Source organism: Colobus angolensis, unplaced genomic scaffold (genome assembly GCF_000951035.1).
Source record: "Colobus angolensis palliatus isolate OR3802 unplaced genomic scaffold, Cang.pa_1.0 Scaffold2, whole genome shotgun sequence".
In the NCBI taxonomy this organism is placed as follows: domain Eukaryota; kingdom Metazoa; phylum Chordata; class Mammalia; order Primates; family Cercopithecidae; genus Colobus; species Colobus angolensis.
Window position 1 is genome coordinate 9,864,780 of NW_012115154.1, and position 8,986 is coordinate 9,873,765.

Below are 8,986 nucleotides of genomic sequence, written 5' to 3' on the forward strand. Positions count from 1 at the left end.
TCCTCACTTACTCAAAGTAAATCATTTTTTCATGTATTTTGTGATTTTTAAAAATTGTGACATCTTTAGAAAGGTTTTTTGAAAAATAGGAAAATCCTTTTTGGCCTGGTATGGGAGCGTTCCCCCAGAGGCCTTTGTGTTTGCTTCTGTCAGACACTCAAAGCTATTATCAGTCTGGGACCAATTTTTATATTAACTTTCCCAGTTTTGAGACTTCTGTACCACTGAGATAATGTGTATGCAAATCAGAAAGCCCACCCTAGGCACAGATTTGGTGTTATCACTTATTTGGGGACTCTTTTTCCACCTAGAGCTCGGGCTGGGACACACTGCTTCCTTGTCATCTTTCACATTGGTGAGTAGATTTTTAAAAAATTTTTTTCCCTAGTGATGTAGTCAGAGGTTTTGCTTCCAGCTCCCTGACTTTGGAGGACCCAAGTTCTCATGTCTTGTGCCGAGACATAGCTCCTAGATTGTTGAGCTGGAACCCTCAAGCCAGGCAATCACATCATCGGCTCATGTATTTCCATTTTAGCTTTCAGGTCCCGCTTATTTTCTGGCCCCATGGATGAAGCTTCCTTTACAGCAAGTTCAGTTATGCACTGTGAATCCTCTTGTTATGTTTTAACCAGAATTTCTAGGTATTGGAAATAGGGAGACTTTGCAGGTCTAGTACCTTGCCAGAACCAAAATTCCAAAAAAGTCTTATAATGATGGTGAGTACCTGTTGTTCTCCAGTGCCCTATTCTTAGAGCAATTCATAGTTAAAAAAATAAGAAAATTCAGAGTTTTTATTATATAGTAATGTATTAGGATGACAATACCATAATTACTGTTTTGTTTGAAATCTGGTTTCCTAAAAACAGAAACAAAAACAAAAAACTGCTGGACTCTATGCTGCTGGAAATAAAAAAATGAATTACCAAAGTAAAAAACTTAAAATTCATTCCACGTAGAAGTTCCCTTTTCTTGTTCCAGGGTACTTAGAATTTGGTTTACTCCTGAAAACTAAAATTTGCAAAACAATGTTGGAGACCTGGCTTGATACAATCAATGTGGGCCCTATGTTTGTTCCTACTCACTGTCATATTAAACAGGCAGCTGGAAAGTGCTGACCAGGGCCTAGCTGGAGTCAGGAGGAGTAAGTGGCAAAGGATGACAAGAAGATACATTAACAAGAGAAGTCACATTCAGGAAAAGGCAGGGCCCATATAGGTCATGGGTGACAATGGGCAGCATAGAGGGGTCTCATAAAATCTCATGCAGTAATGTGAAAAAGTATTCTCTGTCCTAGGAACCTGTTTGTTTCTTGAAAGGCCTCATTTACATGTTTCCAATCTGGTAGCAGTAGATTCAGTGGATATTAAAGGTCATAATAAGGAAAGGATTTTAAGCACAAATACCACAAGAACACCATTTCATATTTTTTTTCCTTAGGGGAAACAAAGTAGTCTAAAGAAGTATCTGTACACAAAAAACGAGCAAATAAATCAAGATAAGTGTTAAAAGAATTTGTACACAATTGTCTGTGATAAAAGTACTGACCCTGGGGAGCACCTATTCCCACAAGCAGGTTTCATTGGCGATGCTACATACTAAGGTTACTAATGGTGATAAGAACACTATATCTTTTTTTTTTTTAACTTTTAACTCTATTTTAGTGTTAATGAATTTACAGAAAAAGAGCATAGCACAGGTCCAAGGTCCAGGGAAATGACTGGAGGATGATTTTAGGAAAAACCAAAGGTTAAGCATCCCATTGATGTCAACTTGCTTTCTTCTGTCATTGATTTTCACCCTTAAAACCTTACCATAGGCCAGTGCGGTGGCTCACACCTGTAATGCCAGCACTCTGGGAGGCCAAGGCAGGTGGATCACGAGATCAGGAGTTTGAGACCAGCCTGGCCAATATGGTGAAACCAGTCTCTACTGAAATACAAAAATTAGCTGGACTTGGTGGCCCACACCTGTAGTCCCAGCTGCTCAGGAGGCTGAGGCAGGAGAATCACTTGAACCTGGGAGGTAGAGGTTGTAGTGAGCAGAGATCACGCCACTGCATTCCAGCTTGGGCAACAGAGTAAGACTCCGTTAAAAACAACAACAAAAATCACACAAAAAAACGTTGCCATCATATATATATATATATTTTTTATCACTGTCCTCATTGTGTTTCCTATCCACCAATATAGCCTACGGCTTGCAGTTTATCAAGTTGGTGCTTATGGCTCCAGGGAACAGAAAACCCTGACTCTAGCCTAAACAATAAGATAATTTATTATTTCACATAATAGGATGTCCCAGAGTTTGGGCAAACTCCAGACACAGTACAACTATTTGGTTCCGTGATGTCATTGAGGACCTGGGCCCTTTATCTTTTCCCTGGGACATTGTCTGTGAGTTGGCTTTGCCCCAGGGCTGGCTCCCTTCATGGATGAAGAATGACTATAGCAATTTCAGGCATTACGTACACATAGATGATCCTATAGGAGAAAAGTGCGACCATCTCTTTCTCTTTTTTAAAAAACAGCTTTATTGAGATATAATTCACATACCATACAATTTTCCCACTTAAACTTTATGTTTCACTGATTTTTAGTAGATTCACAGCATTGTCCTACAACTACCACCATCAATTTTAGAACACTTTCATCTCTCTAAAAATAAATCCCATACCCATTAGCAATCATTTCCCACTTCTCCCCAAGCTCCCCCCAACTGTAGTCCTAGACAGCCTCTAATCCATGTTCCATTTTCATGCATCTGCCACTTCTGGTGGTTTCATGTAAGTGGAGTCATATCCTATGTGGTCTTTTGTGACTGACCTATTTTGCCTAGGCTAATTTTTTTTTTTTTTTTTTTTTTTTTTTTAGATGGAGTCTCACTCTGTCACTCAGGCTGGAGTGCAGTGGCGTGACCTTGGCTTGCTGTAGCTTCCGCCTCCCAGGTTCCAGTGATTCTTCTGCCCCAGCCTCCAGGTGGCTGGGATTACAGGCATGCACCACCGTGCCCAGCTAATTTTTGTATTTTCAGTAGAAATGGGGTTTCACCATGTTGGCCAGGCTGGCCTCGAACTCCTGGACTCAGGTGATCCTCCCACCTCGGCCTCCCAAAGTGCTGGGGTAACAAGTGTGAGCCACTGCACCTGGCCTGCCTAGCCTAATGTTTTTAACATTGATTGCCATTTCTTTCTTGAATTCTCCCTTTTAAGAGGAAACCTTTCCTAGAGATGTCTCAGCAGACTTCCTTTTAAGACTGTTCTAAATCAAGTGACATGATCTATTCCTAATCTAATCATTGGAGATGGAAGAGGAATGACTGATTACCTCAAGTGAGTGTAAACTAACCCTTGGCAAAGGGGATGGGGTTATCTAGTCACCTGCTTTGTAGTTACAGGCAAACACAGGCTGGGAAGGTGAAGAGTGGATGTCTGAACAAAATTTAGTTCCTGTTAGGAAAGAAGAAAGGGGGCTTTTCTCCTCCCGCCACCCAAGATGCCGAAAGGAAAGAAGGCCAAGGGAAAGAAGGTGGCTCCGGCCCCTGCTGTCGTGAAAAAGCAGGAGGCCAAGAAAGTGGTGAATCCCCTGTTTGAGAAAAGACCTAAGAATTTTGGCATTGGACAGGACATCCAGCCCAAAAGAGACCTTACCCGCTTTGTGAAATGGCCTCGCTATATCAGGTTGCAGCGGCAGAGAGCCATCCTCTTATTAACCAGTTCACCCAGGCCCTGGACCGCCAAACAGCTACTCAGCTGCTTAAGCTGGCCCACAAGTACAGACCAGAGACAAAGCAAGAGAAGAAGCAGAGGCTGTTGGCCCGGGCCGAGAAGAAAGCTGCTGGCAAAGGGGATGTCCCCACTAAGAGACCACCTGTCCTTCGAGCAGGAGTTAACACCGTCACCACCTTGGTGGAGAACAAGAAAGCTCAGCTGGTAGTGATTGCACACGACGTGGATCCCATCGAGCTGGTTGTCTTCTTGCCTGCCCTGTGTCGTAAAATGGGGGTCCCTTACTGCATTATCAAGGGGAAGGCCAGACTGGGCCGTCTAGTCCACAGGAAGACCTGCACCACTGTCGCCTTCACACAGGTGAACTCGGAAGACAAAGGCGCTTTGGCTAAGCTGGTGGAAGCTATCAGGACCAATTACAACGACAGATACGATGAGATCCGCCGTCACTGGGGCGGCAATGTCCTGGGTCCCAAGTCTGTAGCTCGCATTGCCAAGCTTGAAAAGGCAAAGGCTAAAGAACTTGCCACTAAGCTGGGTTAAATGTACACTGTTGAGTTTTCTGTACATAAAAATAATTAAAATACAAATTTTCCTTCAAAAAAAAAAAAGAAGAAAGGGGCAATGGATGTTAGGTAAGGAGATAAAATGTACACTACACTTTAACGATACAACATAACAGTTATGAAAGAAGATAAGAATGGTGAAGGGGGCTCCACTTACCTTTGGTTTATTTATTCCACCAGTCTTCCTTCCTTTTTGTTTTACACCTGTAAGCTTCAGACTGTAGAGTGATGGGTTCACCAACCACTCCAAATCCTATCCCTGCAATGGATTTTATTATACCACCAGGTTGAGTGAAGCTGACCAACTTCAGGGGCTTCAGGGAGGAGGCAAAGGCGGGGAGGGGGTAACTGAGAAGTGAGAGCCACACAGTACCCACTTTCTAAAATCAATCGCCAGCAATTCAGCATGCCATCATTGCTGTTGTAGCTGTATGTAGTTGATGTATGCAAATGAGAGGGAGGTTGGAAGTAGAATTTTTTTATACATATATAAAAAATTATATATCTCTATATATCTTGTCAATGAGCAAAAAATTGAAATCTGGGACTACCTTAAACCTCGATTCTTTCTCTCTTATGTTCTTGAACACTCTTCCACAGTAAGGGGCAATCTGACTGGAGAGTGAAATACTCTTTCCTGTTGAATGACCATGGCACTCCTGTCTTAGTTTCTTCTCACCCTATTTCTAGGCTAAGGTCATTTCCCTCTAACATCCTTAATAACAGATTCTGAGCCAAGACCAGGCACAGTGGCTCATGCCTGTAATCCCAGCACTTTGGAAGGCTAAGACAGGTGGATCACCTGAGGTCAGGAGTTGGACACCAGCCTGGCCAACATGGTGAAACCCCATATCTACTAAAAATACAAAAATTAGCTAGGCGTGGTGGTGGGCTCCTGTAATCCCAGTTACTTGGGAGGCTGAGACAGGAAAACTGCTTGAACCCAGGAGGTGGAGGTTGCAGTGAGCTGAGATCACGCCATTGCATTCCGGCCTGGGTGACAAGAGCAAAACTGCATCTCAAAAAACAGACAAACAAAACAAAACAGGTTCTGAGCCAAGAGAATGTTAGTTACCTCTGGATTGGTTCTGGACTAATGAGAAGCTACTGGGATGGTCAGCCACCATATTTGGAAAATGCTAGAGATCTTGAGATGTAAGTAAGACTCTTCTATTCTTGGGATCTACTGGGTGTCAGTCAGTACATTTACCCTCAAGGGAACATAAATTCATTTTGTAAGCAACTGGGGCCCATATTTTCAACGTGTCACTTATTTCAATATGCAAAAAGTATAGTATTATATGTGGCAATGTGTTAGATGTGAAAAGAGACACAAGTCCCTATCCTTGACAGTGAAAAATGTTCTTCTCTGAAGATCCCAGGTAAAGCTGAAGACCAAGGCAAATTCCAAATAGCTGCTTGGGATGACTTTTCTGCTCCTTGAGAACCTCACTCAGCTGTCAGCGATAGTGAACAAGGCACATGGAAAAGGAAGTACATAAGCCAAACCCTTCTCTCTGGCTGTGTGCATTTGGATCTGTCTTTGGTCCTCTCTGTGGCATGAATGTGCCATTGAACCTCAGGGACTGTGCCTGAGGCACTGTTCCAGGCATCTAAGAGCCAGAGTGTCAGACCTGAGTCTTCTCTGGCATTGTAGATCCTTAACATGGATCAGCAGAGGAAGCTCTCCAGGACTCTCTGACTATGAGAGGGAACTTGTGTTAGTCCTTGACTAAGAGGACTAACTTTGACTTGAGGACTTGACTTAACCTTGACTAAGAGGACTAACATTGACTAAAAGTTTTTTTTTTTTTTGAGAAGTAGTTTTGCTCTTGCCCAGGCTGGAATGCTTTGGCACGATATCAGCTCACTGCAACCTCTGCTTCCCAGGTTCAAGCGATTCTCCTGTCTTAGCCTCCCACGTAGCTGGGATTACAGACACCTGCCACCAAGCTTGGCTAATTTTTGTAATTTTAGTAGAGTCAGGGTTTCACCATGTTGGCCAGGCTGGTCTCGAACTCCTGACCTCAGGCAATCCACCCACCTCGGCCTCCCCAAGTGCTGGGATTACAGGCTTGAGCCACCACGGCCAGCCTAACAGAAGCTCTTGGGGCTGCCTAAGTCAGACTGTCAGGTTTCTGTTGGGCTGCAGGAACCCATTAAGGGCTGGCTAGAGCTTGAGCCTGATTATGCTGGAATCTGAACGCATCCTCGTAAAATGGGATTTGGAAGAGAGCAGAACTGGTATAGGTCTCCAACACTCCAACCTACACATCCGCCTGCAGGTGTGTATTCAGATTCCCTTAATCTCCTATATTTCCATCCTTATAAAAATACATGATGCATAGCAGAAATAAATGATGCAGACTAAAAATATTACCATCATTCAAGAAAGGGGCAGGTCAACAAGGATGTGGCTATCAGGAAAGGCTGTGTGAAGGTAAGCTATGCAGGAAGGGTGTGATTAGGATGGGCAGAGAGGAGGAATGGGGACACTGGAGGTTTGTGTGGGACTTCATAAATGGTGGACAGAAATAATTTAAATACTGATTCACTAAAAGTATTGAAATATCAACCTGTCACCCAGGTCGAATTCTCCAGGAAGCATATTCTAAGACATTGTGTACTAATTCATTTCTTGTAGCTGCTGTAATAAGTTACTACATACTTAGCAGGATAAAATGACAAACTTTTATTATCTTATAATTCTGGAGGTCAGAAGTCTAAAATGGTCCTCAGGGTTGCATTCCTTCTGGCTCTAGGGGAAAATCCACAGGCAAACATACAAGCACGAGCACATTCCATGTGGTCAAACTCACATCCACATGTGATGCAGATGTCCCAGCAATGATGGATCTAGTCTTTAGGGGCCCTGAAGAATGGAAATGAGTACAGAACTCCCTATTCATATAATCCAAAACAAAATAAAATCAGCCCCAAAACAACACCACCAAAAAGCATACATATGTGTGAAGTTAAAAAAAAAAATTCTTTCTAGATTGTTCTGATTGGACAATTACGGAAAGTTCATCAAAGCTGACATTTTCTTATTTGGGGAACCACTTTCATGCTGAAGCCCTAAAGCGTATGCTGAGTCTGAACGTTGGAACATCAGCATCAAGTCTCAGATTTTTCTAGCGTGCAGGTGAGAAGTTCAGCAGCTTATTTCCACACACAAATGCTTTAGATGGTTGGAAAAGAAGAACTGAAAATAATGGTCTTCCATACTCTATGACAACATTTTAAAGCTAGAAGCGTTTTTTAAAATGGTAATGTTCTCAGTCCCCTAGTTTACAGGTGGAGACTCAGGAGAGAGGGCTAGAAAGTTCTTGCTACTAAATACTGTGACCCAATGAGGACTGGTGCACCCTGGCATAAGGAATAGGTTTACTGCACCATAACCTCATTGAATGTTGACCCCCACCGCCTTTTTTTTTCTGTTTTTTGTTTTGAAGCATTCACCTAGGGGGACATAGGTAAGATGCATGTCTACACGTAGGAAATGCGCAGACTCAAGCTCCATGGGGCAGGAACCATGAAGGGCGTTGTACCTGAGCATACCCCCAGTGCCTGTTGCAGGGCCTAGCACACCTTCAAATGTTGGTTGACAGACTGGGTGCTGTGGCTTATGCGTATAATCCTAGCACTTTGGGAGACCGAGGCCAGCGGATCACTTGAGGTCCGGAGTTCGAGACCAGCCTGGCCAACATGACAAAACCGCCGTCTCTACTAAAAATACAAAAAAATTTAGCTGGGCTTGGTGGCACGCACCTGTAATCCCCGTTACTCGGGAGGCTGAGGCATGACAATTGCTTGAACCCGGGAAGCAGAGCTGAGATTGTGCCACTGCACTAGAGCCTGAGAGACAGAGTGAGATCCTGTCTTAAAAAAAAGTTGGCTGACTGAATGCTGGGAAGGAAGAAGGACCTGGCTTGGTCCCCACACCAATCTAGGGGGCGAGTACAGAGTGTAAACTGTCTGGAGGTTGGCATTGGCCTAGCTTCTCCGTTGCTCTCTTGTTCTCTAGAATCCAGTCAAGCACCTGTAGCCAGAGAGATGTGTAAAATGGAAACCATCCCACCAGCCCCTGACTGCACCCCCTCAATGCCTTCTCGCCCTGTTTAATGTCATGTCCAAACTCCTGGCCGCGGTGGCCTGTCTCCACCTCTCCAGCTTCCTCGCTTGGCGTGGCCCTTCTCCTTAGCTCTCTCTGCCTCACCCACACCGGCCTGCAACTCGCCAGACTGCCCCAGGTTTCTGAGCTTTTGCACAGGCCTTTCCCTCTCCAGGCTCTCTCCCCTGGATCTTTGCTTCGGCTGCTCCTTCTTGACATTCAGGTCTCAGACCAATGGCCCCGTTCTCAGAAGGCCTAGCACAGGCCGCCTAATTTCACGCAGTTCTCCCCCAACCCGCCCTGCCTTCCGTCACCCGTTTCATTTTCTTCGTGGCACGGAGCACCATCTCCAATGGCCTTGTTCATTTAGTTAATTTATTTTCCGACTTAGTTCCAGGTGCTAAAGCACTGTTACCTTGGCAGACTTCCCATCAAATATTATTGCGCCAAGGATGGATGGATGAAAGGAAGAGTGAGTCAATCAACGAGGGAACGCGGGGAAAGGCAGCCTCAGGGCGGCAGGCCCTGCCACCCCCACCGTCCCTGGGCATCCGAGCCGGTTCCCGCCCCCGGCCCGGCCCG

General features: G+C 44.6%; 1 protein-coding gene and 1 pseudogene across 2 annotated transcripts in view; both read left to right on the top strand.

Moving 5' to 3' along the window:
* AGK (acylglycerol kinase) overlaps positions 1 to 8,986 on the top strand; it is a 117,461-nt gene that overhangs the window by 4,680 nt on the left and 103,795 nt on the right. The gene's annotated exons all lie outside the window — the stretch shown is intronic.
* LOC105511188 lies at positions 3,473 to 4,331 on the top strand (annotated as a pseudogene). The gene has a single exon (XR_001001683.1). The product of XR_001001683.1 is annotated as a 60S ribosomal protein L7a pseudogene (transcript).